Source organism: Lissotriton vulgaris, chromosome 1_1, assembly GCF_964263255.1.
Source record: "Lissotriton vulgaris chromosome 1_1, aLisVul1.2, whole genome shotgun sequence".
Classification (NCBI taxonomy): domain Eukaryota; kingdom Metazoa; phylum Chordata; class Amphibia; order Caudata; family Salamandridae; genus Lissotriton; species Lissotriton vulgaris.
In genome coordinates, this window is record NC_141685.1 from 801,802,012 (window position 1) to 801,821,894 (window position 19,883).

The window sequence follows — 19,883 nt, forward strand, 5'->3', positions numbered from 1 at the left end:
CTGGAGTGGGAATAGTAATTTTTACCCCTACGCTATCCAACGCTTTCCCTACTGTTGCACTCTGTGGAGTTGGTATAGTAATTTTTACCTCTACGCTATCCAACGATTTCCCAACTGTAACACTCATTGGAGTGGGAATAGTAATTTTTACCCCTAAATTATCTAATGCTTTCCCTACTGTTGCACTCTCTGGAGTTGCAATAGTAATTTTTCCCCCTACGCTATCCAACGTTTTCTCTACTGTTGCACTTTCTGCAGTGGGAATAGTAATTTTTACCCATACGCTATTCAACGCTTTGCCTACTGTTGCACTCTCTGGAGTTCGAATAGTAATTTTTACCCCTACTCTATCCAATGTTTCCCCTACTGTTGCACTCACTGGAGTGGGAATAGTAATTTTTACCCAAGCGCTATCCAACACTTTCCCTACTGTTGTACTCTCTGGAGTTGGAATAGTAATTTTTACCCCTACGCTATCCAATGTTTTCCCTACTGTTGCACTGTTTGGAGTTGGAATAGTAATTTTTACCCCTACGCTATCCAACGTTTTCACTACTGTTGCACTCTCTGCAGTGGGAATAGTAATTTTTACCCATACGCTATTCATCGCCTTCCCTACTGTTGCACTCTCTGGAGTTGGAATAGTAATTTTTACCCCTATGCTATGCAATGTTGTCCCTACTGCTGCACTCTCTGGAGTTGAAATAGTAATTGTTACCTCTACGCTTATACAGCGGTTTCTCTACTATTGTGCTCTCTCGAGTGGGAATGGTAATTTTAAGTTCATGCTATCCAACATTTTTATTAATGTATTTTTTTACTTATGGATTTTAAACAGTATTTCTATTTATTTAGTTATTTAACTTTTTTTGTATAAATTTAGATAATGTAGTACATAATTAATTTTTAAAAATATTAAAGGTATATTTAATTTTTTTAATTTATTAAACATAATTCTTTACTTTTTATTTATGTATATGTTTTATGTTTGTAAATGTATTTGTAATTTATAATATTTTTTGTTCATTTATAAATTATTAAAATAATTATTACGCCGTATTATTAAGTGCGTATATATTATATATGTTCTAATTTCTAGCTTAGAAGCCTGGAGCTTCAGTCACATTACATTATGATTTGGCGCCATGGATATCTGTCTAAAGGGAGAAAGTGGTCCTTTGCGGCCATCATTCATTTAGGCAATGTCTACTCTTGATTCCGCCCGATGTCTCATGTTTCCACCACCCTACACTACTTCACACTTTTCTGTTTCTCTTGCTCTGGGAAAAAGACCATTCTCCCTGTCTTCTTCTCTAAGTCTCACACCTCCCAAGCTAAGGCCAAGAATCCTTAAAATGATCAGTAAATTGATGCTTTGTTTTACATCAGATTGCATTATGAGTGTACTCGCAAAACTTAAGGGCCTCCTTTACAAGGCCCCTATCTGCACTTTTGCGCCGCCGGAGCGTCACTTTTTTTATGCTCCTGTGGCACAATGTGCCGCAGCATATTTACAAGGGTGCGCTAAGCCACTTTGCATGCCTTCTTATGACCGTGTATATATGTGCTCCTTTCACGCAGAACACTGCTAAAAGAGGGGTTCCATGGGTGTTGCTGCGGGTGTTCCCACGCAACACCCATGGAATCTGAAGCCTTCCCCGATTTACGAGGAATCGTATACCTGGGAATTCGTCAGATTCTAAGCCACCCCAGGGTGGCATTAGGAGGCGCAACAAGGAGAAATATCTTTATTTCACACATAGAAAGAGGAAAAAACCTCTTGTGATTGTTTTTGTGCAGAAAGGTGTCCCTCCCTTCACAAAAACAATCATCCTCATCACATAGATGCGGCACATTCCCGGCCCTTCTCTTTTGACGCAGGGCAGCGCACCAAGGGGCAGATCTATGAGGCCGTTGCGCCTCTTTGCGCCGCAATTGCGTCACTTTATTTGACACAACTGCGGCGCAAACAATGCGCCCTATTTACAACGTGACGCATCTAGGAGATGCGTCACGTTGTAAAGCACTGTGCCATAAGGAGGCGTTCCTGCGCAGGGGGGGCGTTCCTGCACAGGAACGCCTCCTGAAAGTGGCTGAGTGAAATCTATGAGATTTCACTCAGTCACTTTCAGGGCAATGCTGCGTCAAAACCCGGCGCCTGCTTGAAGCAGGCGTAGGTCTTGACGCAGCATTGTGCACATGGTGTACCCCCGAGCCTTGCTGGAGCTGCGTCGCGCTTGCGACGCAACTCCAGCAATGCGCCACATTTCCGGCACTGATGCGTCACGCATCTGTGCCGTTTTTGCACCATGGTCCGCCGCATTATAAATGCGGCGCACCATGGGTGGTGGAGCTGTGGCGCACTGTGGCGCACGTTAACTGGCGCATCCCTGGGGATGCGCCAGTTAACATAAATCTGCCGCCAAGATTCCTTGTTGCTCTGCCCCGAACCAATACCTCATAAATGAGGCCCCAAAGTACATAAGGCACGAAGAATGGCACTGATGAGCTAGTAATTGAGGTCCTGATTATTTCCATGAGCTTAATCCTATGAGTAAGTCTCACTTTACCCTGATCCATTCTTTGGTGGACTACTTTGCTGTCCCCTCTTTTCCCTCAGTCATTAAGGGATAATCCAACTTATGATTTCAGTATCTGCTTCTTTATCTTTTCTCTAGTCAATCCAGGTTCTTTTCTAGCGGCAGCTTGTTTTTTTCCTTCTTACTTTTAGACTTACTATTGATTCCGGATGTGCTTCAGGGAGAGAAAATTAGCCAAGCTGTCATTTATTGACAGGTCTATTGATTGTCGCTTCGTTTCGTCTTTCAAGCCCCCAAGATAAGAAGAATGTCTCATTGTATTAGGATTCGCGGACCCCGCATGCACACCATTTCGTCGTATTACACTCTACTCTTCCTTGCTATTTCTACTTCCTTAGTACTTCTCGCTAGACCCCATTTTTATTTACTTTTATTTCCAAATGCGTCTTCTTATTTTGTTTCATTTGAATTTTTTTATTTGGTTCGCCTTTTCTATAACTTATGCACTGTTCAGTATATTTTAAGTGTCCTTCATTTGTATATGTGACTGGCGATTCTGTTATGTTTATGGATTTCATTCTATAATTCTTAATTTACCTGATACCTTTGAGCTTCTCTAGCGTGTACTTATGCCCACATGCATCAAACTCCCGTTTTGCGATTCCAAATTTGCGATTTTTACCGAATCGCAAATAAGGAATCGCAAAACGGGATGCATTATTGAAAGTGCATATTATTTGCGATTCGGTAAAAATCGCAATTTTTACCGAATTGCAAATATTATGCGAATTCCAATTTGCGATTTCGCAATTCCCATTGATTCCTGTGGGCCAAAAGGCCCATAGGAATCAATGGTAATTGCGAATTCGCAAATTGGAATTCGAAAAATGTTGATGCATTCCATGGGTGCAGGGGGGGGGTCCAAAGGACCCCCCCCTGCACCCCTGAAATGTATTTTAAAATGGATGTTTCACACACACATGTCCTAAGGACATGTGTGTCTGTAACATGACACTGTTTAAAATGCTAATTTGAGCATTTTAAACATTTTTCGCAAATTACCACGAGGTTCAACCTTGTGGTAATTTGCACTTGCAATCTTCAAATTTGCAATTTTTTAAAGAATGATGCATTGCATTTAAGGAATCGCAAAATTGCGATTCCTTAAATGCAATCGCATTTTAGAAAATCGCAAAATTTGCGATTTTCAACAAAAACAAATGATGCATCTCAAAAAGCATTTTTGGGATATCAAACGGCCGATTTTAAGGAATCGCACCGTTTGCGACTCCAAAAATGCTTGATGCATGTGGGCACATGTCTCTTCATTTGCTTATCTTTTCCCTCCAGTGTAAATGCATGTTGTTCTCTGATCGATACAAAAGTATGAAAAAGAACAAAAAAATAGTGAAAAAAATTAAATAATAGAATTTGGGTGCAGAACGGAGGCAGGCATCGATCTGATACCACATTACAGAAACAAGGATGAGACACGAATGGAAAGAGTTCAAGGCAGCACTTTACATATTCACATTTCATTTTGAGGTGCAGGAAGATAAAGTGGCTTGCTGAGAATAAACAAGGTTTTCAGTGAGTGCCCATTGAATTGATTAGAACTCAGATTACTAAATTTCATCTTCAACAATTTAGACACTTAACATCTCCCACTCTTCAGTTTGTGGAAAGGATACAGAACAAACGTTCACTTTCTTTGAAAACTGAATACAACACTGAGCAGGGTGAGTATCTTCTGAGGGGAGAGTTAATCCACAAATGTTATGCTTCCAATCACATGAGGATGTCTTTGCAACTACTGAGATGCAAGAAAATTTTGATTTTGTTGGGAAATAATCTAACATGTTGCTTGACTGCAGGTTGGACAGGAAACTGTTATCTAATGCCACATTTTAGGCTGCTTGATTTGTAGGACAACAAAGCCAAAGGGTTGTGCTTCTAAATATCGCCCTCGGTATATTATGGCATAAGAATATCGAGGGTAGAATTTCGAAAGGTAAGTGCATAGATTTACTATTGCTAACTCCACATCTATGTACCTTGAAGATATAAATATCACTTAGGGCCTGATTACGATGTTGGTCGGAGTTGCCTCCGACCAATATCACTGTGGACGGTCGGTGGTCCCGACACCGCAGTTAGGCTATGACCTGACATGGTGCTGTCGCAAACTTCCATTTCACAATTGGAGATTGTGCGTCGGGCCGAAACCGCCCGTAGCACAAGCTCCCATTGAAAAATGGATGTTTTTGCACATCCCTGCACCCTGTGGCATGCACTTTATGGTGTCTGCCACACAGTGCAGGGATGTGAACGGGCCACAATCAGAGGGCCAGGGGAGAAAGGGGCCAAGCTAGGGGCCCCCAAAGACACTTTCCGACTGCAGTTCCATGTCGGAAAGGCTGATATGAAACTGTTGTCGGAAAGTGCCATCATAATCCTGATGGCGGAAATGCTGTCTGTTAGGAATTATGAGGCCCTTTCGACTGGCTGATCGGCTCCCTGAGCCCGTCAGAACCGAGTCGGATTCCCCCCGGGCGGTTTCAACTATGACTGCTGTCATTTTAATGCGGCAGTCGGAGTTAACCCTACGATATCGGTCATAAAGCCTCCGACCAGCGGTTGGAGGCTTTTCAACTGACATCACAATCAGTGTCCATAGGTACATATAGCTGGAGTTAGGAATAGAAAATCTATATTTACTTACCAGTCAATATTTTGGATTGGATATATTGACCTCAGTATTCTGTGTCTTTGACATTCTGATTTCAATATTTATGGTGCACAACAATCGAAGCTAATCAAATCATAATTCAAGGACAACACGTGGAATTAGAGTGAACACCATCATCTAAAAATTGAATCACATAAACATGAACAGACATTTATCAATTTCAATGTAAAATAATTTAATTATAAAAATCAGGTAACTTGAAGCTGGTTGGATAATTTACTGACTAGGCTCAGATCACAGATTAGTGTTGAGTGATTTGTAACACTAATAGAGATCGACGGGTGAGGAATTAGTTCTATCACTATCTTTTACCTCTACTCTTCAGCAGCACAGCCACAAATTGGTCATAAAATACCAAGGGGCTAATTCATGGGAAAGTCAAGTAATCAAGATCAGCAAGTCACCTTGTTGCGCTGCACTGAGTGACAGGGAAAGGGCAGGAATTCGCCGTATTTAAGGCAATATGGTGTATTTCTGCCCTTTCCCTTGTGCTGCTACCCTTTTGCCAGACTATTGCCAATGCAGGCACCCTTGCACTATGATGTAGGTGTGCCTGCGTTGCATAAAGGATTGTTTTTGTGCAGGAAGGAGCAACTTCCTGCACAGGGGAGAGGAGTTGGCCTAACGGCTAGGGCGGTCGACATTGAATCTGAGGAACAGGGTTTGAGTCTCTGCAATGATACTGAATATCCTGTGATTCTGGGCAAATCACTTAATCTCCCTGTGCCTAACAAAAAATGAATGTGTCCTCATGTAATGCAACTGGTGCTATGTAAAGCGCTCTGATACCTGATTCAGGTCAAGTTGTCGCTATATAAAACTCTGAAGAAAAAACCCATACACAATCATGGTAGGCATGTTCCTCTTTCTATTTGTGCTGCAGAATGCAGCACACATAGAAAGAGGAAGACACTAGGAGAAATAGAGATATTTCTCATTGCTACCCCTCCCCTGGGACGGTATAAGATTTAGGTGCATCCCCAGGCTTACAAGCTCCTGTAAATCTGGGGATGCGTCAAAATCCATGGGAGGTGCATGGGAACACCCACGCAACCCTCATGGAGAGTCTTCCCAGGGCACAGGAACGCAACGCAATGATTTGTGCTGCATTATGTTAGTCAAGATTTTTGGAGCCTCTCTTAGCCATGCGAAGTGGCTTGGCATGGCTTCAAAATTCTGTCTTAAGGTTTTCATCATTCTTGCAGCACATTGCGTGGTGCCAGAGCTACACATTCGGCCACATAAATAGGGCCCCAAGTCCTTCCCCCGTAAACTTGTTTTTCTTTTTTTTGTGACAACCATAGGAATTATAAGGGGAGGGAATAGGACAACATTCAACTTTATCTTGCTCAATGCTGAACAAAGAGATCATTAACAATACACAAACGCACCAAAACTTTTACATTTTTACCTTGGGCCATCACAGGTACGGACATATAGAGCAGCTTTTTTTCAATTCTAAAATTGACTTTTGCAGACTGATATGTAGAAAAAATATGAGAATCCTCTTTGATGAAAATATAAAAGCTTGTTAAGATTTACCTAGCTATTCTTAATATGATAATCTTTCCTCTGTGCAAAAATTCATATCGAGATGTATTTCAATGTTGCCTTGAACTGGAATTATCTTGACTGTACCTATTTTTCCTCTAGCCGCCACCGTCAATTATATTTGCAACTAGATAGTTTTGTTCATTAAAAAAATTGCATAGCACAGTTGTAAACATTCTCCTTGTCTTTTTCGGTATGATTGCTCGAGATAATAACATCAATGTTGGAGTTAACTTTATTTTATTTTGCCTGACATTTAAAAAAATATATACATTTTCTCTGATTCATACATTTCTTTTTTAAGTGCTGTCAATGTACATATTGGATCCAGTGTTACGATACCACACTGCAACGAGGTTTCACACTTCAGAATCCAAATTTTAAATTAGCAGTTCATGGACTTCTTGTGCCCTTTAATAATGTTTGGGGAACTTTCCAGGTGCCACGTGCCTGCATGGTCACAGTGTACCTGTTTGGGCGTCATCATAGAAGATAAGGGAATCCTTTACCTTAGATATTAATTCCTTGAAATGCGGGCTTTTTTATTCCTGATCGAGGGGTTTATAATCTTCGAAATGCAAAGCTTTCGGAGTCGGACACAGGTTCCTAGTAACAAGGATTTCTTTACAAAGTGTCACATGAATCTACAATGATGGAATTACGTTTCTGGACCAAAAAAGTCCAATAACATGTTTTCTTTGTACTTTTCATATGTTTAAGATTAGAGTTAAGTTTACTTAATATTTTGAAACTTTACGAAGAGATGTGATTTACTTTACAATAATATGAATCATGTGGTGACCGTGCGATTAAGAGTTTTAATCTCTTCTGTACCGTATGAACGAAATTCATTTTGATTTAGTGGTTAAGGCACCAAAGAGGTTGTTATTTTGTCATATGTATTTGTTCTTTTTAGTTTCACTTTTCTTTACCATGATTGTCCATACCGTGTGCGCCTTCAAGTGTTATTAATATCGTCATCTAAGCTGTAAAACAGCTCAATGTATTTGGTGCTTGCACCGGTCATTGCTATGTAACCCCATGTTCGATTCTCATTATTGCGAGGTCAATATCTGTCTTATACTTATAAAACTTATGGGCTAGCACAGGGCATGGATCACTGTTCGGCCAAATGACTGCATTGGGGTACAGCTGCGAGGTGCCATAATTTTGGGTTTTCTACAGCACCCATAAATAGCAGCATGGGTGCAAACCTAATGGGGATCATTAGGATGGCGGGCGGATCACCACTGCCGGCGCGGCGATCCGCCCACAATCCCAACCTGATTTGCCCCAGCCATAATATTATGGCGGGGGATATCGCGGCTGACGCAAAGTGTGTCTGCCGCTTTTCCGCCGGTCGGCAATCGTTACGATTGCCGGCCGGACAGACTTAGCCACTAATATGGTGGCTGTGCCTACCAGGCACCGCCATCCATATTAGGATGTGAGCGGAAACTGGCCCTTATCGCCGCCCTGGAAAGACTGTCAGGGATTTGCAATGGGGGCCCGTTGTGGACCCCAAGGGAAATCTGATGCAGTGGGTATAACATAAAACTCTTTCTTTTTATCACCAACCCATGAGGGGTACCTTATTAACCTAAACAATAACCATATACATTATATACATTTCATTTTAATAGCTGTCAGTTCTAAAAATCAAGATAATCCGCTATTTGGTTGATGAACCAACTAGTAGGAATCAGTTTATGGCGATTAAGTCCAGCTCAATCACAATTTAAAACCTTCAGCTTTTATTTGTCATGACTTTTATTCTAATAACCACAGACTCAAGTTTATATTTCCATATGATTTTATCTAAATTCAGTTAATGAGAAATTTAAATTACGTAAGTTTTTTAGACAAATACTTTTAAGCATTATTTCAAATACATTTAAGTAAAGGAAAATTGAGAACGGAAAGCACTCATTACCCCTTGGCCATTGGGCGATAATGCAAATGGTTCACCAGAAAATGAACCGCAGATCACAGGATAGGTTCCCAAGCTGAATGTCTGTCTCTCTAACCCCCTCGGATGTATCCCTCCCGAGATAGAATTCGCGCGAAGGTCTCGTTCCTTTTCCCCATCTAAGTTTAAAGTCCAAAGTCTTTCAAAGTCTTTGCACCATAAAGAAAATAATGAAAAAAATCGTCTCAACTGACAGCATGTCGCACTGAACAAAAGTGAGAAAAATAAGCCACACTTCATCATAATCACAGGCTCTTTTTATACCCTTCCACTAATTTTCTATACCCAAAATTGAAACTTTTAGGGGCTACATTCACTTCTGATTGGTCTTTTGGAGGTGTGGTGAAAATCTACTCATTGTCCTCCTAGCTCAAACTAGTTTGCAAAAGTCCTGATTCATTACGGGTTCACATGACTTCATAAAACATTTTCATTTATACTTTGTAGAATTATATGCAACATTCTTCCACAGTCATGAATTTGCTCATCCTTTGGAGCTCAATACTCCCATCCGTTCCCAGGCTTTTAAAATAGTCTCTTTGGTACAACTCCTATTGCAGGTCAGGCTGGCTTAGACATCTCTTACTCCGGGCATTGGCCATAAACTTGTGGCTGAACTTACATTCTACACATGCGCGGGGGCCATCTTGATTTTCTTTTGCGCCCCTCGCACTTTACAGCAGCCATTTTCTGACAAGGCCCAGCAGATCAGAATTGGAACTAATACGAAAGCAAACATAACAGAAATCAGGTATAGAAATTAAGCCCTTCTGTTTACCGCCCACATTTCTAATAACCCGTGTTAGGTATTACCTAGCAAAAGCAACATTCAAAGCTGTATTACTTACCATATGCATTCTATGCTACAATATAAATTTACTACAGAATAACATACATGCAATTTACTCTTCTTTTCTATGCAATCACAAACCTTGGTTAATTTAATTCACAATTTATTAATACATTCGAATCTTGCAAATAGCAGTTAGGTTTCCTCATGTAGTGTCTAAATAAAAGGTGCATGTGTTGAATAGTTTACATGCTTCACACAGTTAATAATATTGAAGTTATGAGGTCATTAACTTTGAAGGGGTAAAAAAAAGTTTGTATTTTCCCCTGCTCCATCAGCACTGGGGGGTGCACTTAGGGGGTACCCATGGTACCCCCTCCATTCCCATGCACAAGGTGGCAGGCACCACGCGGTGCCTGCCATGTTGTGCATAGGAATGCATGACATAGCACTTTGGCTGTGCGGCAAATGCTGCTTGCAGCAACATCCGCCGCAATGTCAACAATGTGGAATGCGACCGCCAGGGTAGCGGACGTATCCTAATTAGCTGTGCGGAACCGCCCCATGTCCCGCGGCCTGTCCCAGCACTGCGAGGATGGTGGCCGGACTAAGGTCTGACAGCCATTCTAATCAGCCCCTTAATCTCTCTTAAAAATTGGGGACTAAGAGCTTTTTAAGTCTTCCACACACACTCCTTGTACCAATGATCTGTAGGTAAAGTGGTGTGCAGTTCCTCAAAATAAGAAAAGTGTGAAAGACTAGAGTTCCAGGGGAAGGAATGTGCGCCAATAGGAGCACATGCTTCATCATTGGGCTAGATCCTCATCAGGCCGGCTTTGCAATGCCCAACAAGCACCCACTAGGTGGCTCTTTGCCAGAGAACTTTTCTTAGCTGTCTGGTGAAGTGGGGGTGAGTGGGCTCAAGTGGTGTGCAGAGAGTGGTTTTAAAGAGTGGGTTAATATAGGTGTGATAATGCTCAGGGTTAGAATGTTTAATCAACCAAGGATAAAGCATGACACCCATTAAGGTGTGTGGAATTTATGATGTTACAACACGATCATTTTGATTGCGGTACATTGCATCGCTGTTTTTACAATGCAAGTCGTTACAACAACTTGGGCTGTCGGGCACTGGACTTAGGAATAGTATGATTTACTATTCCAACTCCAGCCTATGTACAGTAGGGAAGGAGTTGGAATAGTAAATCACACTATTCCTTAGTCTAGAGCACCCTCCAGTGCAAGTCGTGGTAACGACTTGCGTTGTAAAAGCAGCGATGTAAATGTATTGCGGTGTTTTGACCGCTTTGTTAATGTCGTTTCCCGGTGTGTGAGGTCCAGTGCTCCTATTGGAGCACATTCCTTCCCCTTGAACTCTCGTCTTCCACACTTTTCTTATTTTGAGAAACTGCACACCCCTTTGCCTACAGTGCAAACATATAGTCTCAGCTTCTTCTGCTGTTTATTTCCAAGCAGACCTGCCTGGGAAACACTGACATCACAGAGGCAGAGACATCACAAGCAGCCAGTGGGTATTCGGACAATACAGCTGTAGAGATCACACACTTACCGTGAAAGGGCGTTTTGCCTTTAAATCCAAACTCCACAAAACTGCTCTTGACTTCTATTGCTTGTTTCTGCTCAGTCTTGGTTGATTTTTTGGATCTCGAACAGGCCTCTAATGGACTCGCTTTTGTGGGTTATTTTGGATGTTGCCGTTAAAAGCTATCTGGGCCTTACTGATCAGGTCTTGGCTTGGGCTTTTTCCTTACTCTTCTGCAAATTTGACTGAAATCGTTGTTCCCCCAGTTTTGCTTTCTGTCATTGTCCACCAGCTCATTCATGTAAGAATTGAGGGGGTCAGAAGACTAGGGATGCAGTAACTACACAAACTGACAGGACTCCAGGCACAGTGAAGAATGAATGAAAGACTATTGGAAGCTGTACGATTCCCAGACACCCAACATTGTGCCCATGGAAACCTGGAACTTGCAAGATTAGCAAAAGTCTAAAAGTGGTCCAGTGTTCTTTGACTATTCCAGAGTCGTCTTATATGAGATACAGTCACTTTGCTTTTACGTTACTCGCAATAGGATTTAGTTCACACCAAGCCTTTTGTATATTCCTCCAACTGGGCTATATTCTTCCTTTTTGGCTCCCTTAATTGTAGGCTACCTTTCACTGGCAACTAGTTTAGTTCCATCCATGTCTTCCTTAGCTTCCTGCAGATCTAGTAACATCAGTATCTCCCGGGTTTCTAGAGACTGGTTCCTGGTTAGCGCCAGAGAGCTTAACTGCTCATTTGGGTAAATGCCTGGTAATACATATTGGCATATTCTACTTTACCGGTATTACCTGCAAACAACATAATTAGCTTACCCACTCTGTATTTATACTTTCCCTCATGGGCAGTATTCAAACCATAGAAATTGTGCACATGATTTACATTGACTCCCTTCACCTCTGAAGACGAGTCCATGCCAGGATTTCTTGCTCTCTCGCTCTCTCTCTCTCATCCTGTTTCTCCCTTGAAATCTCTGATGTAAACTCTACGAAAGGGTTTTGGGTTGCCATCAGGGATCATGCTGTGATTACACTATGATCTTGCAGTGGGAGATCCTTCCAAGTCCACACCCAATATGCCGGACACCACTTCCTTCCCGAAGGACGGGACAGTGTCCCGTCATTCCAGGCTTGGAGAGGACAGGTACAGCATGAGTGAAGGCATGATCCCCCAGATGCAGATGGACAAAAGTATTAGAGGGAGATATTCTACATATAAAGAATAGCTTAGTAACGTATCTGTGGCTGTGATCTGTTCACCGTTCGCCCACAGACACAATGACTGGCTACAAAGTTGAGAAAACATGGCTCAAGCCTTGGTGATGAAGGCATTTTGCCTCTTGTGAATGAGCCATATAACTGTTCAACTGTAAGTAACCTAGGGCCATATGTATGAACACATTTTCCCATAGACACAGAATGGGTAAAACCCTTTGATACATCTTGCCCTAGTCTGCAGCCCAGCATCGGCGAGACTCTGTATTGCTTCCTCATGGTCATCCGTGGCGGGAACATTGTGCAGCTGCACATCATTACTTCCATATGGGTGCAACTTTTCGTGGGGGTAAGTGGAGGGCCGACAGACCCATGTAAACAGGATTACTTTAGAAGCCAACCCAGAGTCATCGGATGATCAGCCAACTACAATGGAAGTCATTTTCACATCATCAGACATTAAGCTATTGAAGTCACTTGATGACATCAGCACAACTTAGAAACTTGAGCCTGTGATTTGAGGATGACTTGAAAATGAGTGTCTGATGACTTCACAAGACAAGTTTGATCTTGATGATTTGAGGATGATTTCAAAACTGGTATTTGATTACTTTGCAAGGATCGTTTACATTTCAAAAGATAAAAGTGTTTCTAAATGTTTGCAGAAGATTCACTGATTATTTTAAGAGCAAGTTTGCCACTTTTTGTTTCCGTTTTGTAATACATTTTAACCGGTTGGCTGTTTTCTGATATTTGCTGATTATTGCACAATGACTTCATGTAATATCTAATGATCAGCATGTGATACAAATCAGATAACATATTAATTAGGTAACAGGTTAGTATTCTTACTGGCATTTGTTAATTATAAATCATTCTTATTTATTATAGATGGTAGGAAAACAATTCAAATGTTATATTGTTCAACATTTAATATTAATTACGCAAATGTGGCTGGTCGCCACACAAAGCCCTCACTTAAAGGCCCATCTGCCTTTCTTTTGATGCAGTCTAATCTTGGTTGGGGGCTATTTGGAGCCTAACACATAGATGCCAATGGAATGGTGGAAAACAAGGGCACTCAGATTATCAATTCACAAGTGCTTAAAATACTTAAAATTTGGAGGAAGGTTTTTTTATTTATTTCAACCCTTTTATGTAAGAGATGTATGCATGCACTATACAAATGACAGATTAATCTGTATAACGGTTACAAGGTGGAGGATTCACACACCATCCATACTGGTAGGCATTATACACTAAGAGTCCTTGGTCTTGAAAAATAGAAAGCCAGAATTTTAAAAAGTGAGGGGCTTGTTTATGAGCCCTTGCAACACTTTTGCGCCACCTCAGCAGCATAAAAAATGCGCCACTTTGTGCCCTATTTACAAAGTGACGCATTTAGGCAGATGCTTTACTAGGAAAACCCCTGCGCTACATTACATGTGTGTCAGGTATAATGTATGCAGGGTGGGCGTTCCCCCGCATCAAAGCCTCGTAGAAGTGGTGCATTGAAATCTATAAAAGTTCAATGCGCCACTTCTAAGACGCCATTGTGTGAAAACCTTACGCCTGCCTCATGGCAAGTGTAAGACTGACACAGGCTTGCCCTATGTGAAAGGAACATTGTTGGAGTTGTATCACGCTTCCGACACAACTCCAGCAATGTGTCAGTTTTGCGCTGACAGATACATCAGTAATACCGACGTATCTGTCATTCCAAGTGACATGATGCATCATACAGTAAATATGACGCATCGATGGTGTTACAAGGAAGGTGCAATGAGAAGTGTTGCATCGCTGCTTTGTTGCAGCGATGCAACACCTCTCATAAATAAGGCCCTCAAAATTTCAAATGTAACACAGTGGCTGGCTGTTTCACTAATAAGTCTTTATTACTACCTAAAGGAACCCTTTTTTAGCAACCTTGGAATAACAAAAGAATGAAAAAAAAAGCTATACGTTTCTAAATGTATACCTTACAGTTTGCATGCTGCTCCTTCAAGTCAGTTTGTAGCTCGTTGTGCCATATTAGAACTATTTTAGTTTATGAACTGCAAGTAACAAAAGTAATTCTGTGACAAAAGCAGTAACCTACTGGGCTGAACTATCTACATAAAATACACATTTGTGATCTGCATGTTTCATTTTGTGTTTTGCAACAGACACATTGATCCTCAATTCCACTTTATGATGAGTGAAAACTGGGACTAGGCAAAACACAGAAGTCTCAAACAACTGCATTAACCCTCAAAGTTGCGCTCCTGTAGTTAAGATGCCTTGAATATTACTGAACACAAAGGTTTCTGCAGCAGGTGCCTAAACACCGTCGGATGTTTTAAAGTGCAGTTTGTTTGTGACCAATTAAGCAAACCAAAACAGATTTATTGTCACTTTTGTCCTTAGTTCCCGTTATAGATAAGAAAGACATGCCTTTCACAAGCTCTGCTCTTTCAGAAATCTTTTAAAGCCAAAGGAAGAACTAATGGTAATGTCACACAATAGCTCTTAGTGTGATTTGCTTGCATTGCGGGATATGTAGTCTTGCTTTTTAAGCGGCAAATCAATCAATCAATCAGGTGTTTGTTAAACGTAGCTACGCACCCGTAAAGGTGTCAAGGTGCTGGGGGAGGTGGGCGGGGGTGCAGGTTCCAGTCCATCAAGGAGGGGGGTCTGCGAAGAGCCAGGTTTTGAGGTTTCTCGCAAAGATGGGGAGCGATTTTGTCTGTCTAGGGTGGAGCGGAAGGGTGTTCCAGGCTTTGGCCACGAGGAAGGAGAAGGGGTGGCCTCTCAATCTGGTCTTTCTGGTGCGGGGGACCACGGTGTAGGAGAGCTGGGCTGATCGTAGGGTCCTTTGGGGAGCGTGGAATTTAATTCAGCTGTTCAGGTATGCTGGTCCGGTGTCGTGGAGGGCCTTGTGTGCCTGGGTGAGAATCTTGAAGGTGATTCTAGCCTCGATGGGGAGCCAGTGGAGTGTGCGCAGGTGCTGGGAGATGTGGCAGTGTCTTGGCAGGGTGAGAACCAGTTTTGCGGTGGTGTTCTCGATGTTTTGTAACTTACGGTGAGGTTTTTGTTTATTCCGGCGTAGAGTGCGTTGCCTTAGTCGAGTCTGCTGGTGACAAGGGCGTGAGTGACGGTCTTTATGTGCTGGAGGCGAATCCATTTGAAGGTTTTATGGAGGAGGCAGAGGGTGTGGAAGCAGGAGAATGCAAAGGAGTTGACCTGGCGGTCCATTTTGAGCTCGGAGTCCAGGATGATTCAAAGGTTGTGTGCGTGGTCCGTGGGCTTCTGAGGGCGGGGGGCCACCAGGTGTTGTTCCAGGCATCGGGGTTTGGGCCCGATGCCTGGAATTTCTGTTCTTCTGTTTTGTTGGTGTTAAGTACTTCTGTTTTGTTGGTGTTAAGTTGTAGGCAGCTGCTTTTCATCCATTTGACAACGGCTTCCATGCCTTCTTGAAAGTTGTGTCTGGTGGTGTTGGATTAGTTTGATAAGGAGAGGATGCGTAGGGTGTAGGCTTCATTTGACACAATGTTGAGTCCGTAGGTACTGTCGATGGGGGCAAGTGGAGCCATTTTGATGTTTAAGAGCATGGGGCTGAGGGAGGACTCCTGCGGGTCTCCGCAGGTGGTTGGTGTAGGGTCCGAGAGGAAAGGGGGAGTCTGACCCGCTGTGTTCTGCCGGAGAGGAAGGAGTGGATTCAGTTGAGGGCTTTGTCCCAGATCCCTGCTTTGTGGAGTAAGCGTATTAGGGTGTGGTGAGAGACTGTGTCGAACGCCGCTGAGAGGTTGAGGAGGATCAGGGCTCGGGTTTCTACTCTGTCCAGTAGGGAGTGGATGTTGTCCGTTGATGGTGGGTGGTTTCTGTGCTGTGGTTTTTTCTGATGGCGGATTAGGAGAAGTTGAGGATCTTTTGCTCTTCGATGAAGGAGGGGAGTTGGCTGTTGATTGGCTTTCTCAATGACTTTTGCTGGGAACAGGAGCAGGGAGAGGAGTCTGTAGTTCTTGAGGTTGGTGGGGTCCGCCGAGAGCTTCTTCAGGAGGGGGTTGATCTCTGCATGTTTCCAGTTGTCGGGGAACGAGGCGTTCATCAGGGAGCGGTTAATGGTGTGGCAGAGCATGGGCGCGATGGTGTCAGCAGCTCTGTTGAAGATGTGATGGGAGCAGGGGTCTGTGGGGTCCCCAGAGTGGATTGACTTCATTGTCTTCAGTGTGTCTTCAGTGGTGAGGGCTGTCCAGTTGTCAATCGTTGGCTTCAGGGTGTCGGGGTGGCTGGTAGGGTTCAGTGTATTGTTGTCTTTGTTGACATTGTCGTAAATGTTCTTGATTTTGAGGTGGAAGAAGGTGCTTAGCTTGTCGCAGAGGTCTTATGAGGGAGGGATGTCAGAAGACTCACTGGTGGGTTGGGCAAACTCCTTGATGATGCTGAAGAGTTCTTTGATGTTGTGCACGTGTGTGAAGATTCTGTCTTTAATTGTTTTTTTTCTAATCTTTCTGATGAGTTGGTGGTGGGCGTTGGTGCCGGCTCTGAAGTCGCTGTGGGCCTCTGTGGATATGGAGTTCCTCCAGGCCTTTTTGAGATGGCGGCACATGCATCAGGACTCTCGAAGTTCATTGGTAAACCATCTTGCTTTCTTGGCGTGAGTGTTGTTGTTTTCCTTGAGGGGGCTATAGTGTTGGTACTGTCAGAGATCCATCTGTGCAGAATTCGGGCTGCGGAGTTGGTGTCGTCTTCTTCAGTGATGGTTAGGGTAAGTTGCTGAGTGAGGAAGTGAGCTGGTCGTCGGTGATTTTGGTCCAGTTTCTTCGTGGGTGTCTGTTGATGGTGGGTATTCTGAAGGTGAAGTGGACGCATTGGTGGTCTGCCCATGGGAGTTCGGTGGTGTGGCTGAAAGTGATGGAATTTCCTGTTGTGAAGAGGGGGTCAAAGGTGTGTTCTGCTGAGTGTGTGAGTTTGGTCACGATCTGGTGGATCCATAGTTGTGGAGGTTGTCCAGGAGGGATGTGGTGTTGGGGTCCAGTTGGTTGTTGAGGTGGAAGTTGAGGTCTCCCAGCAGGGTGTAGTCGGTGGATCCGATGACATGCGGGAAGATGATGTCCGTGATGGAGTTGGCGAATGGTCGCGGAGTCCAGGGGGTTGGTAGATGAGGGTTCCTCAGAGGGTGGTGGTAGGGCTGGCCAGTATCTTGAAGTGAAGGTGCTCCATCAGGTCTGTGGGCTTGTCAGGGAGTGTGCTCAGGTGGAGGGTGGATTTGTGGACAACAGCGATTCCTCCTCCCGGGTGGTAAGCAGTCCTTCCTGGAGATCTTGTATCCTTGGGGAATGGCGATGGCATTGTCCAGTCCCGAGGTGGTGTTGGTCCAGGTTTCGATGAAGAATACTACGTCCTCCGGGATTGTGCTGTCGAGGAGTTCCCAGATTTCGGGGGCGTGTTCGTGAAGTGATCGGACGCTAAGGAGGATGCATTGCAGGGTCTTTGTTTCTGGTGTGTTCTTGTTGGCGGGGTGTGCTGGGTCAGTGTTCCTGGTGGTGCTGTTGGTGTGCCAGCAGGGGTGACAGCTGAAGGGTCCATGGGTGACGGCTGGTGGGCTAGCTTGCAATTGTTGTTGTGGCCTGGGTTGAGTGTGTGGAGGGCTGCTGGGTCGTAGCGATGGTGGTGCGAAGGTCCAGGGTTCCTGGGGCTGGTCCTGGTTGGTTCGCACAGCGGCCGCCATTAAGTAGTTCTCAGGAGGGCTGGACAGCTGGGAGGTGGGAGCGGGGAGGGGAGCTGGATTGGGCCGGACACGCTGGTCGTGCTGGGGGTGAGGGGCTGCAGGGGCAGTAGGGGAAAAACAGGCTGAAAGGGAAAAGAGAAATAAAATAGGAACAGAAAGTGGAATAAAGCTGCCTAAAGAAGAAAATAAATAGAAAGTGGAACAATGCAGAATAAAGCAGAAAAGTGCAAAAAAAACAAGGTGAGGAGAGAGATGAGAGGGAGAGATTGAAATGAGGGTAAAATGAGTGAAACGGAGAGGGAAAGCGGAGAGACAGAGGTCCACTGGACCACCAGGGATGAGGTGCAGGTATTACCTGTGGGTGGACGAGAGCCTCGAACACCAGCACTCGAGAATGCAGGGGCTCGGGGGATGGCCTCACTTAATGGAGGAGCTGAGAGGGAGGGAGAGCAATTTCACTGACAATGAGTCAGTGGTCATGCTCCCTGTCCCCGCAGCAGCCGCCATTAAGTAGGGGTCGGGAGGGCTGGACAACGGGGAGGGGGGGAGCGGGAGGGGAGCTGTATTGGGTGGTGGCACTGGTCTTGTTGTGGGGAGGGGCCGCGAGGGCAGCAGCGGTGGGGGGAAAATGGGCAGAAAGGGAAAAGGGGAATTAAAAAAGAACAGAAAGTGGACTTAAGCTGAATAAAGGAGAAAAGGAATAGAAAGTGGAATAAAGCAGAATAAAGCAGAAAAGTGCAAAACAAGGTGGAGGAGAGGCATAAGAAGGAGAGATTGAAATGAGGGTAAAACGAGTGAAAACAGAGAGGGAAAGCGGAGCGAGAGAAAGGAGACAGAGGTCCACTGGACCACCAGGGATGAGGCGCAGGCATTAGCTGCGGGTGGAGGAGGGCCTCAAATACCAACACTCATGAATGCAGGGGATCGGGATGGCCTCACTTAATGGTGAAGCTGCGAGGGTGGGAGAGCAATTTCACTGACAATGAGTCAGTGGTCTTGCTCCCCTGTCCCCGCAGCGGCCGCCATTAAGTATGGGTCGGGGAGGGCTGGACAGCTAGGAGGCGGGAGCGAGGAGGGGAGCTAGATTGGGCAAGGTGCACTGGTCGTGCTGGGGGGAGAGACAGCGGGGGCAGCAGCGACAGGGAAATACTGCCAGAAAGGGAAAAGAGGAATAAAAAAGGAACAGAAAGTGGAATAAAACAGAATAAAGCAGAAAAGCAGAAAAGCGCAAAAAAAAGTGGAGGAGAGAGATGAGAGGGAGAGATTGGAATGAGGGTAAAAAGAGTGAAACGGAGAGGGAAAGGGGAGCGAGAGAAAGGAGACAGAGGTCCACTAGACTACCAGGAATGAGGTGCAGGTATTACCTGTGGGTGGAGGAGTGCCTTGAACACCAGCACTAGTGAATGCAGAGGCTTGGGGAGCGGAGCTGCGAGGGAGGGAGAGCAATTTCACTGACAATGAGTCAGAGGTCTTGCTCCAAATCCCAAACTATAGGTACCAGAAAGTAAATTATAAAACCTCGACTGGCTAAAGTATTATCTTTGTTTCAGTGAAGAGAAGGCAATAAATTCACTCAGTTTGGCAGTCTGCATTATTTGCTTTGTGCAGGCATAAAATGAAAAAAAGATAATGATAACAACCCCTTTTCAGACTTGATGAAGAATTATTTTACACAAGGTCCGAATATTTTTGGATTATAGTGCAGGATATTGAGTGATTTGCCCAGAATAACAGAATGGTGAGCTGATGCCAAGCCTTGAACAGGCTTCCTGGTCCCCAGACTGGAAGCATTAAAT